Raw genomic sequence first — 14,405 nt, forward strand, 5'->3', positions numbered from 1 at the left:
GAAGAGAAGAAGTATGAGAGTAATTCTGCTGTGGATGGCAACCTATTCATGGACTTTCAAGGTGTCGAGAGTCTTTATTTCTGTGAGTTTTATATAACGTTTATGAAGTGCCCAGTTCCTTCAGTTCTCTTTAAATGGATTTCACATCATGATGGAAGTCTATAACCATGCAATGTGAGACCTACTGTACGTGTGTCTTATCTGAAGCTGTCAATGTAACCTAACAAAACAAAAGGTAGACACAAAATGCTCGAGTAACTCAGCGGGTGAGGCAGCATCTCTGGAGAGAAGGAATGGGCGATGTTTTGGGTCGAGACCCTTCTTCAGACTGCAAAATAAGTACTCTTCCCACAGCTAACAAAATTGCAATATATAAGCCCCAACAATATTTATTGGAGAAACTGTTCGTACAGCAAAGAGACACAAAACAACCTTGGAAAAAAAACCTCTAATTAAAATCCACTATAGATTTAACATCAACTATTGATCAAGAAAAACAGAAAAAAGTGAAATACAAAAGAAGTAAAACCAGTTCATAGGCATTTATGGTTCCATATTACTGGCATCACTGCTCTTTATCCAAAGTTCGCTGCTACTTTTTCAATGGAATAAATTAATTTATTATTCCGTTACAATGACCTCCTTTACATCAGTGAGACCAAGTGTAGACTAGGTGACATTGTGGTCGAAGATTTGCGCTCTTTTCACCAAGGAGTGGATTTCCTGGTTGCTAACCATTTTAACTCCATTTCCCACTGCAATACCTGCTTTTCTATCCTGGGCCTCCTCCATTGGCAGAGTGAGGCCACATGCAAACTGGAGGAACAACACCTCATAGAAACATAGAAACATAGAAATTAGGTGCAGGAGTAGGCCATTCGGCCCTTCGAGCCTGCACCGCCATTCAATATGATCATGGCTGATCATCCAACTCAGTATCCCGTACCTGCCTTCTCTCCATACCCTCTGATCCCCTTAGCCACAAGGGCCACATCTAACTCCCTCTTAAATATAGCCAATGAACTGGCCTCGACTACCCTCTGTGGCAGGGAGTTCCAGAGATTCACCACTCTCTGTGTGAAAAAAGTTCTTCTCATCTCGGTTTTAAAGGATTTCCCCCTTATCCTTAAGCTGTGACCCCTTGTCCTGGACTTCCCCAACATCGGGAGCAATCTTCCTGCATCTAGCCTGTCCAACCCCTTAAGAATTTTGTAAGTTTCTATAAGATCCCCTCTCAATCTCCTAAATTCTAGAGAGTATAAACCAAGTCTTTCCAGTCTTTCTTCATAAGACAGTCCTGACATCCCAGGAATCAGTCTGGTGAACCTTCTCTGCACTCCCTCTATGGCAATAATGTCCTTCCTCAGATTTGGAGACCAAAACTGTACGCAATACTCCAGGTGTGGTCTCACCAAGACCCTGTACAACTGCAGTAGAACCTCCCTGCTCCTGTACTCAAATCCTTTTGCTATGAAAGCTAACATACCATTCGCTTTCTTCACTGCCTGCTGCACCTGCATGCCCACTTTCAATGACTGGTGTACCATGACACCCAGGTCTCGCTGCATCTCCCCTTTTCCTAGTCGGCCACCATTTAGATAATACACATGGGTTTCTTACAACCAATGTTATGAATATTGAATTTACCAATTTCAAGTAATACCCCTCCATTCTCCCTCTTTCTTTCCCATGTTTCCCTCCCCCAACCTGCTGTGCTTCCAATTCTCCCACCATCTCTCACCCCACCCTGTCACCCTGCTCCGTTCCCTTCCTTTGTGCACTTACTTCCCAAGCCCGAGCCCCCTATTTTCTTTTCCCTCCCTATTTTTCCTTTTCCTCCTCTTTACCCTCCCCTTGTCTTCGTCCATCCATATCCCTCTCTCCGGCTTTACATTTCATCTCTCCTTATATAACACCCTTTTCTCCTTTTCACCTCTCGCCTTAGTCAATCAAGCCCCTCCTCACCTGTATCCACCTATCACGCCAAGATTTATTCCGACCCACCTTTTTCCAACTGTCTCCACCCAACTCAAATCTGCCTCAAGAAGGGTCCTGCGTTGAAACATCGCCTGTCCATTTCCTCCAGCCTAACCCGCTGAGTTCTTCCAGCACTTGTCAGACTTATTTCTCAATACATTGAAAGCTTCCCCTCAACTTCCCTTGTGAAATGTACTCTCACTTTCTCTAATGCTTTGCAGAGTCCTACGGCTGCCCTTGGTGCATAGCCAGTGCGGGGCTTGAATGACTGTTTGGGCATAGCCAAAAGTATCCCGTGATTACACACACTACAAATTTGCTCTCCTTTATTCTGAGGAACTACCTTTTCTCTTACTGGCATTTCCTCCTGACATCATGACCAAAATTCTCAAGTGGGGAATTATTGGCGCTGAACCATATCCAGTCATTCATTCTATGCATGTTGAAGTTTCAATGTCTGACTTTTTTTCTGTATTCCTACAATCAAAGAATATTAAGTCACTAAATTAAAAAAATAAATCTTCTGCAATCTACTTTAAACGGATGGCACAGTTAGTAGTAGTAGTTAGTTCAGTCTGAAGAAGGGTTTCGGCCCGAAGCGTTGCCTACTTCCTTCGCTCCATAGATGCTGCTGCACCCACTGAGTTTCTCCAGCATTTTTGTGTACCCTGGCACAGTTAGTAGAGCTACTGCCTCAAGTGTTGGAGACCAGGGTTCAATTATAAACTTGGGAATTATCTGTGTGGCGTTTGCTCAATCTTGGGTGCTCCGACTTCCTCCGAATGATGTGTGATTAAATGGACACTGGAAATTGCTTCCAATGTGAAGGGGAGTGCTAGAGTCTGGGGGGAGTTGATGTGAATTTGATGAGAATAAAAATGGGATTAATGATGTGAACTCGGTGGGTTAAAGGTGCTTTATCTAAGCTCTATCTATGATTCTCTAAAAATCTCCTTCCTCCAAAGCAGCTGATCCGAGAGTCCCATATTTTGGAAAATTGCAAAATTATGTCAGATACCAACCGTTTGCTCTTGAGCTAAACTTTCATTTTTCACATAATATAAAAATGTCAGTAAAATTTATTCAAACTTATTTTTCATTTTAGTAACAAGTTAAGCATTGAGACTTAAGCCTTGCTTAGCAGGAAATTGCTGTCTCGTTTTTATACTTCCCAATGACAGCAACCCATAGTGGCTCTCAGCTCTTTATCCCAAAGAAACAGTTTGAACACTAAGTGTTTGTGTGTATGTCTGTGTGCACATGTGTGTATGTCCATGTGTTTGTCGTACAATCTTGGAACTTGTAATAGGTGAATTTGAAGGGTCGGTGGATAATGACTTTGGGCAATGGAATACCATCCTTACACCTCTTTCATGCCAAGAGAAGTATGAGTGGTCCATAAGATTGCTGGAGCCTACTCTGTTCCAGATCTAAGATCATTGTTGAATCTGTGCTTCAGGTTTATCTTCCTGTTCTGTCCTAACATCATTGATGCCCAGAAACCTATCAAATGCAATCTTGAATATACTCAATGATTCACCATTCTTAATAGACAATAGACAATAGGTGCAGCAGTAGGGCATTCGGCCCTTTGAGCCAGCACTGCCATTCAAGATGATCATGGCTGATATCCACAATCAGTACCCTGTTCCTGCCTTCACGCCACATCCCCTGACTCCGCTACCTTTAAAAGCTCTATCTAACTATCTCTTGAAACCATCCAGAGAATTGGCTTCCACTGCCTTTTGAGGCAGAGAATTCCACAGATTCCTCTGTGTGAAAAAGATTTTCCTCATCACCGTTCTAAATGGCTTTCCCCTTATTCTTAAACTGTGGCCCCTGTGTCTGGACTCCCCCAACATCAGGAACATGTTTCCTGCCTCTAGCGTGTCCAAACCCTTAATAATCTTAGTGGAGTATGATTATTAGTGGAGTCTGAAGAAGGGTTTCGGCCCGAAACGTCGCCTATTTCCTTCGCTCCATAGATGCTGCTGCACCCGCTGAGTTCCTCCAGCAATTTTGTGTACCTTAATAATCTTATATGTTTCAATACGATCCCCTCTCATTCTTCTAAATTCCAGAGTATACAAGCATAGCCACTCCAGTCTATCAACATATGACAGTCCCTCCATCCCTGGAATTAACCTCATGAACCTACGCTGCACTCCTCAATAGCAAAAATGTCCTTCCTCAAATTTGGAGATATGACACGACATGACATGACAATAGGTGCAGGAGTAGGCCATTCGGCACCTTGAGCCAGCAGCACTATTCACTGTGATCATGGCTGATCATCCACATTCAGTACCATGCTTCTCACCATATCCCCTGGCCGTTATCTTTAAGAGCTCTAACTCTCTCTTGAAAGTATCCAGAGAATTGGCCTCCACTGCCTTCTGAGGCAGAGAATTCCACAGATTCACACCTCTCTGGATTAAAAAGTTTATCTTCATCTCAGTTCTAAATGGCCGACCCCTTATTCTTAAATTCAATTAATTCTTAATTGATTCTAGTACAGAATTCTAACCAATCATGCCCATCTCAGTAAAGCAGAATTCTCCTTGCACGTCCAGAGGCCAAAGCCAACTCCGATATCAAGATTCTTTCTTAGTTATAAACTCTATTATCAGATTAGACACTTCTCTGCATCTGCCTTGCCAGTCATTTTCTTAATTGTACATGTATCCTTAAAGGGGGTGTCCCACTGCGGCGACCTAATTGCCGAGTATAGAAGAGTTTGAAAAAGTGTTATGTTGAAGACCTCCTTTGACCCCCTTCGACTATGTTGAAAACTAGCTTCGACTAGCTTCGGGAAAATTTGACACCGAATAGTGGAGAGTGAAGACGACCTCCTTCGATATCCTTCGACCTCCCTTCGACTATGTTGAAGACTATCTACGACTACCTTCGACAACCTTTGATTACCTTTGACTACCCTCGATTATCTACAAATAACAAGCCGACCTATTACGACCTACTTCGACTAAACCTACGAGTAAAAACAATATCGATTTTTTCCATGGCAGCCTTTTTTTACACGCGGGCATTTTTCAGCATGTTGAAAAATACGCCGCGACCTAGCTGAGGCCTCGAGTACGTGGAGACTACTCTCGAGCATGAAGGAGAGTTACAAAGACATCGTAGAACCTCGTGTCGACCATGCTGCGAGCATCAGTCGAGGGCAAACTCTTCTAAACTCGTCAATTAGGTCGTCGCAGTGGGACAGCCTCTTAAGTTTACCTCTTATTCTTCTGAATTCCAGTGAAGATTAGTCAATCTTTGCTGTAATATTTTCTTAATCTTGTGCTCTAACTAACTGGAGCAGATGCATCGTAATCCTTCGGGACAGTAAACCCAACTGTATATTTTAGGCAACCAAGCAGTAAATTTGTTGTGATGTATAGTTTAAAAAAAACTGCAGAGGCTGAAAATCTGAAATAAGAGCAGGAATTGCTGAAAAGACTGCAGGTCTATCTACCTCATTGAAGACCCTCGGACTATCTTCAATTGGACTTTACTGGACTTTATCTTGCACTAAATGTTAATCTATTTATCATGTATCTGTACACCGTGGACAGCTCAATTGTAATCATGAATACTCTTTCCGCTGACTGGTTGCATACAACTAAAAGCTTTTCACTACAATAAACTAAACTAAGCTAAATTAAGTTCAGGCATATCTGTGGAAAGATCAACAGAGTTGATAGTCCATTTTAAACAAGCTTTATTAGAATTGGGATGGAAAAAAACGAATTAGATTTATGTTGCAGAGAAGATGAGGAAGGGATGGATAGGACAAAGGGAATATCTCTGATGTGGTGAGGTTGGGGCTGTCATGGGATAAGTTGCAGATAAAGGGCTAATGAGGATCAATAGAAAAAGAGAAAATAAACAAAAGCTATAAAATGTCAGCAGTACTAAATCAAGAACACAAAGTAACATTGTATAATTTGTAAAGAGTAGAAAACAAGTTTTTTAACTGCTGTAAAACTAATAAATATTGATAAATGATCTTAGTGTGCTGATGCAAGATGGATCATGCAAATATTGCTAATAGTTAGGAAGGCAAATATATTTTTGGTCTTTATTCCAAGAATGAAGATGGACAGAATCTCGTGCCGAGAGTAGGTGAATCGAGGACCAGAGGACATAGGTTCAAGGTGAAGGGGAAAAGATGTAATAGGAATCTGAGGGGTATCTTTTTCACACAAAAGGTGGTGGGTGTATGGGACAAGTTGCCAGGGGAGATAGCTGAGGCTGGGACTATCCCAACGTTTAAGAAACAATTAGATAGGTACATGGATAGGACAAGTTTGGAGGGATATGGACTAAGCGTGGGCAAGTGGGACTACTGTAGCTGGGACATGTTGGCCAGTGTGGGGAATTTGAGCCAAAGGGCCTGTTTCCACACTGTATCACTCTATGATTCCATAATGAAGCCCTTCTGGGATTGTACAGGCCTTCAGTTTACTGAATGCAGTTGTGGTCCTCATACCTAATTAAAAATATTTTCATCCTGGAGTCAATGGTTTAAACTAAAATCCATTTACTTACTATTTAAAATGGAAATGGGTACATATTTTAAAATGACGCAAAGGATAAGACAGCTCTCTCTGAATTGCTTCATGGTGTCACATCCAGAATAGGATGACAGTACATTTTCCTTAGCTTCATATTGGTAATGCCAAAGCTGATGTCTTTGGTCCTGATAATATTTTGTCTTCTAAGCAATCAATCTACTGCTCTCCCTGGCATCTGTCTGAGACGAAACAAGACTACTCAACCTGGTCTAATATTTAACATGTGAATTGAGCTTTGGACCACATATTTATGCCAACACCAAGACTGTACACAGCCATCTGTAACATTGCTATATTTCAACCTGACTCAGCTCATCTGCTGTTGAAACCCTCATTGGCACCTCTTTTAATCACTCGAACATGACCATTTTATTGGACACCTGCCCACACTGTCCAACTCTTTGATATATCTGCTGGTCATGTCCTAACTTGCACCAAGTTTGCTTTATTGCCTTCTAGTTATGCAGGACTTTGATTTAAAATTCTCTTGTTTACAAATCCCTCTGTGCAAGTGAGCTTCCCTCCCTCTCTCTAATATTTTTTCTGTTCTTCCACTTCTGGCCTCTTGATCATTCTTGAACTGAATTTCTCCACTTGTGACAGCCATGTTTATTTATTACTTAAAATGGCATTTACATTCTCCTCACTGGCCTGTGAATATTATTCTACCCCCCACCACCCCCACCCGCCATCATTAATCTTAGTGTAGCCCCAAAATGCACCAACATCTTTCACAGATTGCTATCGTTACCCAATTTCACTCATTATGTGAATGGGCTCTTATGATATTTATTTTATTGTGAAAACAGATGTTCACATTCATAGAAAACTGAGAATTTCCTATTTTGATGTGACATCTTCATATTGTTAATTAGCTTTCATAAGATATCACAGTTTTTGTAAATGTGTTGGTCTAAATTTACCAACATAGATTGAAAAATTAATTCATTAAATAATAGTAATTTATTTTTGAATTTATCAGGGTTTTGATTACACAAAGAATAAACATTGTCTTTAATCAACATGCACCATACATTACCAGCATTATGATTTATTTGAATTGGTGGTTCAACCAAGAGAAACTGTACTTAGTTTCATCTCACAATAACTGCGTTACTGCCCCCCTTAGTCTGTCCAATCTTTGCATGAAAATTGCTATGTTCAAGGTAAACAATACCATAAGATGCTTATTTATTAGGAAAAAAAACATTGACAATGAAGAGACAGAAAAACTGTCATCAATGCCCAAACTCACAAAGCCTTCATTGTGCCCCGGAACTAGCTCTCAAACCTCAGAGAATGGTTTGCTCTGAGGAGTTTATATAAAGAAACTGTCAGAAACAGAGAGCAAGGTGCTTGAGACGGAATTAGGTTATCTTGAAAGGATAATCCCGTAAAACCTTACTTCCACACCACTGTGTAAGGCATCTTCAACTGAAAATTATTTTGCAAATTATACCCTGGTATGATTGTCAAGGAATATCAAATGAGTATGATACATGGGTGTGGTTCTGCCAGGAGAACTTCTCACTACCGTGGTGTTGCATGCATTTGCAATTAATCAGGCTGATGGAATGTATGGGTTGCAAATTAGGTGATTACCATTGAAATGCAACTGGTGAGCATGTTCAGAAGATGAGCTGTCACTGAATTAAAGGAGTGTGCTTTTGCAAATTTCAGATGGTTGTGTGTAATTTCTCAGGCTTGGTGGTGACAACTAGTCACACAGATGGTGCTGCCGATTTTTTAATCAAGCTGATTCATCCTGCCCTCTCTCTGGGGACAACATTCATGTGTGTATATATTTACATAATGGCATATGGACACACTGATCTGTTCTGTATTCATGGCTACTATATTCTGTTGTGCTGAAGCAAAGCAAGAATTTCATTGTCCTATCTGGGACACATGACAATAAACTCTCTTGAATTTTGAATCTTGAACATTCTAGGACCATTGTAGTGCTGCACAATTGAAAATGTCATTTTACAGTTGTGATGTCAAAGTGAAGCACCACCTTTAGTTTTAGATTTAGAGATACAGCGCGGAAGTAGGCCCTGCCCACCGAGTCCTCACCAACCAGCAACCACCCGTGCACTAGTTCTTTCCTACACATGAAAGACACTTTATAAAAGTCAATTAACCTACAAACCTATGTGCCTTTGGGATGTGGGAGGAAACCGAAGCACCTGCCCTCTGCCTCTGGTAAATCCTCCAAATCCTGTTACAAAATGTGAATAAAGATCTGTGTAATTAGATATACGATCAGATTTAGGCCATTTGGCCCATTGGATCTGCTCTGCCATTCGATCGTGTCTAATCTATTTTGTTCTCTCAGTCCCATTTTCTCCCCGTAACCTTTGATGGCCTTACTAATCAAGAACTTGTCAATCTCCGCTTTAAAACACCCAATAACGTGGCCTCCACCACCATCTGCGGCAATTACACAGATTCACCACCCTCTGACGAAATAATTCCTCATCATCTCCATTCTGAAGGATGTCCTTTTATTCTGAGGCTGTGCTAGACTCTCACAACTGGAAACAACCTCTTTGCATCAACTCTATCTTTCATTATTCGGTAGGTTTCGATGAGATCTCCCCTCATCCTTTGAAACTCCAACGAGTACATGCCCAGAGCCATCAAAAGCTCCTCGTATGTTAACCCGATTATTCTTGGGATCATTTATGTAAATCTCTTCTGGACTCTTCTCCCATATCAACATCCCTGGGCTCTGATTCACAGACTGCCAAACATGGGCAAGGGTAATGACAGGAGGGTGTGGGTAGTATTGGAGGTAGTCAGCTCCTTCCACTGTTGCTGCTTGTTTTCTGCGTACTCTTTATGGAGAGGGTTTCAGTGCTTGGATGTGCTGCTTCTCCATTTTGGTGATATACAAGTGCGTTGCATGTCACAGGGGGTGTCACACACTTTTTTTAAAGAGGGACTTGGAAGATATGCTTCCTCTGTCTTTAATTATTTTGTACTCTCCCTCTAGCCTTCTGAAGTGGAAGCAGAGTTTGTAACCTTGATTTTATTTGATCCCAAGCCAAGCTTCCTGTCCCGTTTAGTTTCCTCCACAGCACTCCCTACTTCAACATCCACAGCAATGTTGGTCTTCACCCCCCCTTCAACTACTGCTGGAACAACTATACCTTCCTTGTCTTTGTATTTCCCTGTGCTATTTATATCTTTACATTCAATGTCTCATTTACCCATCACTCTTACGCTCACTGACCTGCCTTGCCCTCTGAACTGGCAACTATTACAAATAGTCTCTCTGGCTACTCTAACTTTTCAATTTTCCCCAAGTTCTTTCCAAAATTGTCATCTGCGACAACCCCCGACGTTGTTCTTGTGTTGATGACTGAGTGCTGCCCATACTTGGAAATTCCGTCTCAAATCTCTCCACTACTCCACCGCTCTCTCTTTAGGGAGTCCTCCTCATAGGCTCCAAAGCCACACTCAGTAAAATCAATAACCACACTCTCACCATCGACGGCACCACTGTCTCCCCATCTCCCCAGGCCCGCAACCTTGGTGTGATCTTTGATTCCACCCTCTCCCTTGAGCCTCACATCCGCCATGTCATTAAAACCTCCTTCTTTCATCTCCACAACATCGCCAAACTCAGACTCTCTCTCACACCTCCCGCTGCTGAAAGACTCATCCATGCCTTCATCTCCTCCCGACTGGACTATTGCAACTCACTTCTCCTTGGCATCAGCTCCACCTACATTAACCGACTCCAACTGGTCCAGAACGCAGCCGCCCGACTCATCACCCACACCAAATCCTGGCATCACATCACTCCAGTCCTCAAACAACTTCACTGGCTTCCCATCTCCCACCGGATCACCTACAAAATCCTGATCCTCACCTACAAAGCCCTCCACCATCTGGCCCCCCCATATCTCACTGACCTCCTCTCCCCCTACCAACCCTCACGGTCCCTCAGATCCACATCAGCCGGTCTCCTCTCCATCCACAAGTCCAACCTCCGCAGTTTTGGGGACAGAGCCTTCTCCAGGGCAGCTCCCAGGCTCTGGAACTCCCTCCCCCAACTGATCCGCAATTCCGTGTCCCTCACCATCTTCCAGTCCCGCCTCAAGACCCATCTCTTCACCTCTGCCTATCCTTAGCCCCACGTCCCCCTCCCTTTTCATCTGTGCATTAATTGCCTCATATTGTGGTTTGTATTGAATTCTGTCTTTACTTTGTGTACTAGTCATGTCTCTACTATTTATTTCATTCCGCTTACATGTTTTTCCTCTACCTGCTAAATTTTTGTAAGGTGTCCTTGAGACTCTTGAAAGGCGCCCATAAATAAAATGTTTATTCACCTCTGCCGTTATCTCCTGATGCAGTAAACTCTACTTCACGGCTCTCTGGCAAAGTCCTTTGGGATTATTTTTAGTAGGTTAAATTTGCTCTACAATTTCAGATTGTTGTGATCTTTAAGAGGAGTCTGTATGACAACTCATACTTCTGAGCAGCATTACCACAATTCATGGGTATTTACAGCACTGAACAAATAAATCTGCAGATGGAATCATCTGGATTTACTAGTTATTACATTAGTCTACTTCTTCTTCTTATCGAGTCCACACACAAGGTTAGAAGTTGTTCAGCCAGAGCTGAACACACTTCTCGACATCTGCATGCAATGGTGTCTGTCTCTTGCTCCTTGTGCTTCTTGTGCGTGGCGGTGGAAAGATTGGTGAAAACAGGGCCGCAACGTGAACGCTCTTTCCTTGACCCCATTAGACAGTTATGCTATACAATCATCCAATAAGATTGATGTCTCAGACAACAGTACATATAAAGACTTAGTTTAGTTTAGAGATACAGTACGGAAACAGGCCCTTCGGCCTACAGTCCACCCCGACACACAATCACCTGTACATTAGTTCTATCCCTCACACTAGGGACAATTTACAGAGGCCAAATAACCTACAAACCAGCACATCTTTGGAATGTGGGAGGAAACCAGAGCACCCGGAGAAAATCCACGCGGTCACAGGGAGAACATGCAAGCTTCGTACAGACAGCACCCGTAGTCAGGATCGAACCCGGGTCTCTGGTGCTGTAAGGCAGCAACTCTATCGCCACCCCACTTCACTTCATTAAATCTATTGAAATTAGAAGATAAACGTATTTTTCTTTGTCAGGTGCTCAGATGTTTACCTGACCAATTTACTGAGACCAACAGATGATTAAGGCCCCTGTCCCACGAAGCGAGTTTACCCAAGAGCTCTCCCGAGTTTAAAAAAAAATCAAACTCGTGGTAAGTACGTAGAATGTACGTAGCGGGTACGTCGGAGCTCGTGGATGTCTCGTAGCGGCTCATAATGCTAACGGCAGGTACTCGGGAAACGCGGTAACTCGTGAAGTTTTTTCAACAGTGTGAAAAATTTCCAAGAGTAAAAAAAATACTACTGATGAAGTACCACGAGTTTGATTTTTTTTTAAACTCGGGAGAGCTCTTGGGTAAACTCGCATCGTGGGACAGGGGCTCAAGTCTTTGAGGATGGTGCTGGATGATAACCAGAGTAGTTAAAGTGATCAGAAGCACAGAAGATATAAATGTTTACATTTCAAATTGACACAGTAGAAAGAACAATTGTGATAATAAAGTTAATGAATAGATGAATAGAAATGTGGATGAATAGAAATGCGTGTGTGTTGTACTGATTATGTGAAACAAGTTACCTATGGTAGGATGATATTAGAATGCTGCGGACTTGCTGTTCTGTCTAAAATAACATAACATATCACCCAGAGAGTTGTGAATCTGTGGATTTCACCCAGAGAGTTGTGAATGTGTGGAATTCTCTGCCTCAGAAGGCCGTGGAGGCCAAATCTCTGGATGCTTTCAAGAGAGAGTTAGATAGAGCTCTTAAAGATAGCAGAGTGAAGGGATATGGGGAGAAGGCAGGAATGGGGTACTGATTGTAGATGATCAGCCATGATCACAGTGAATGGCGGTGCTGGCTCAAAGGGCCGAATGGCCTCCTCCTGCACCTATTGTCTTTTGTTTATTGTCTAATTGTAATCAATTTTTTGGAACTTTACACATAAGGTTGCTCATCTGGAACCTACTTTTTAAATGTTCATTCTTTATATTTAGCCCATGAGAGGTTTCAAACTAATTTAAATATTTTAGTTTGAAGAGATGATGTCTGCAGACATGCAAAACGTGAATCTGGAAAAGAACGCAAGAAAGTACAAAGGTAACAGTAAAGAAACATGGATATAACTATCAAAATCTAGAATGGGCAATTTTCCATTTCTGAGCCTTTGTATGGAAAATGTCTGCCTGAGTAGAGAAAAAAAGCAATAAAGTCTGAAGTTAAGACAATGGGAGAATTTAATGCATATGAAAATAGTAATGAAAAACAAATGACATAAAAAGTATCTCTGGAATCTGAAGGCCTCCACCCAAGTGTATGCAAATTAAAGCAGATGAAAAATATCAAAAGCATGACTTTATCTCATAAATTTACAAAGGTCTTTAGGTTTTCATATTGTACCTCTTGATTAGGAAAATGCAAAATTATATTTTATTTAAAAATTGGATAGAAACCACAAAACCATAATTAATCGGTTTAAGACCCAGTTGTCGGTAGATTATTGAAGTCTAACATTCTATTAACATTTTGAACACTGCAATTGATATACTATTAATAGGTAAAGATACCATTACAGGTCAACAGGGGTTAAGTATGGATCAACCATGGCGCAATTGAATAATGGATCAGACTCAATGGGCTGATCTCAGGTGCCCAGTATGCAAAGGTCATGTCAATTGTTCACCATTCACAAATAGAAGAGTTTAATTATCTACAGCAATATATTGGCCCAACCAGAGCCGACATAACTCAGATTACCATCTGGTAAGAAGGGTATGTTTTCCTCAGTTTGGATTATGTTACACGTCATTATAGGTCACATTTTGCAGGTAAGTATTTGGACATTTTCTGCATTAGTGCCACTAAGAATGGTTGGAATCTCCAACCAAGGTCATGGTTCAGACACAGAATCCCATCTTGCTGTTGCTTATCAGCGGCTTTCCCCTGAACATTTGCCAATGTTGTACTTGTTGTAGAAAGAAGTAGCAGCAATCTCCTTGCGCTTTGGCCGGAGAATCTCTGCTGAACTTGTCCCAGGTTAGATCTTGTGCAGGACCAGCAATTCCACTTATATGAGTGGAGAGGAATGGCAGGCATTGGAATGATTTGCATTTTGTTAAATAGTTTTACTTTCGGAAATGTATTTGTGATAATTTAAAAGAGGTTTCAAGGTATTTCTTTTATTCGCAAAATTAAAAACAATGTTTTTGAATGCTAAAGATAAACATTCAAAAACTTTTGAGATGTTTGAAAGGTGGCTAAATTGGAATACCTGCTGAGCCATCTATCAGCTTATTTCATCAGTTTCATCAGCAGGACAGGTTTGGCATCTCCTTTCCACTTTTCCATTCACATGAAGATGTACTGCCACTATGCAAGGAAGGCCTCATTGTCGAAAGAGGGTTTTGCACTCATCCATGATGCTGGAAGATGTACACAAGCCAAGTTAAAACTGACATCACCTATTCCTTTTCTCCAGAGATGCTGTCTGACCCGCTGAGTTACTCCAGCTTTTTGTGTCTATCTTCAAGTTAAAACTTTGTGTGGGTCAGCAGCAGATAGCAATTTACTGCTTGCACGTTCACCCAATATTTTATCCAGCTTTATAACTCTGAAGTTGTCTTGACGTTACATGTCAATTAAAAGGTGTTGTGAGAAGTACGCTGTGTCGTTAATCCTGATGTCATCATTAAATCAAAATAACTGTATTAGAAAA

Source organism: Amblyraja radiata, chromosome 13 (assembly GCF_010909765.2).
Source record: "Amblyraja radiata isolate CabotCenter1 chromosome 13, sAmbRad1.1.pri, whole genome shotgun sequence".
NCBI classification, from domain to species: domain Eukaryota; kingdom Metazoa; phylum Chordata; class Chondrichthyes; order Rajiformes; family Rajidae; genus Amblyraja; species Amblyraja radiata.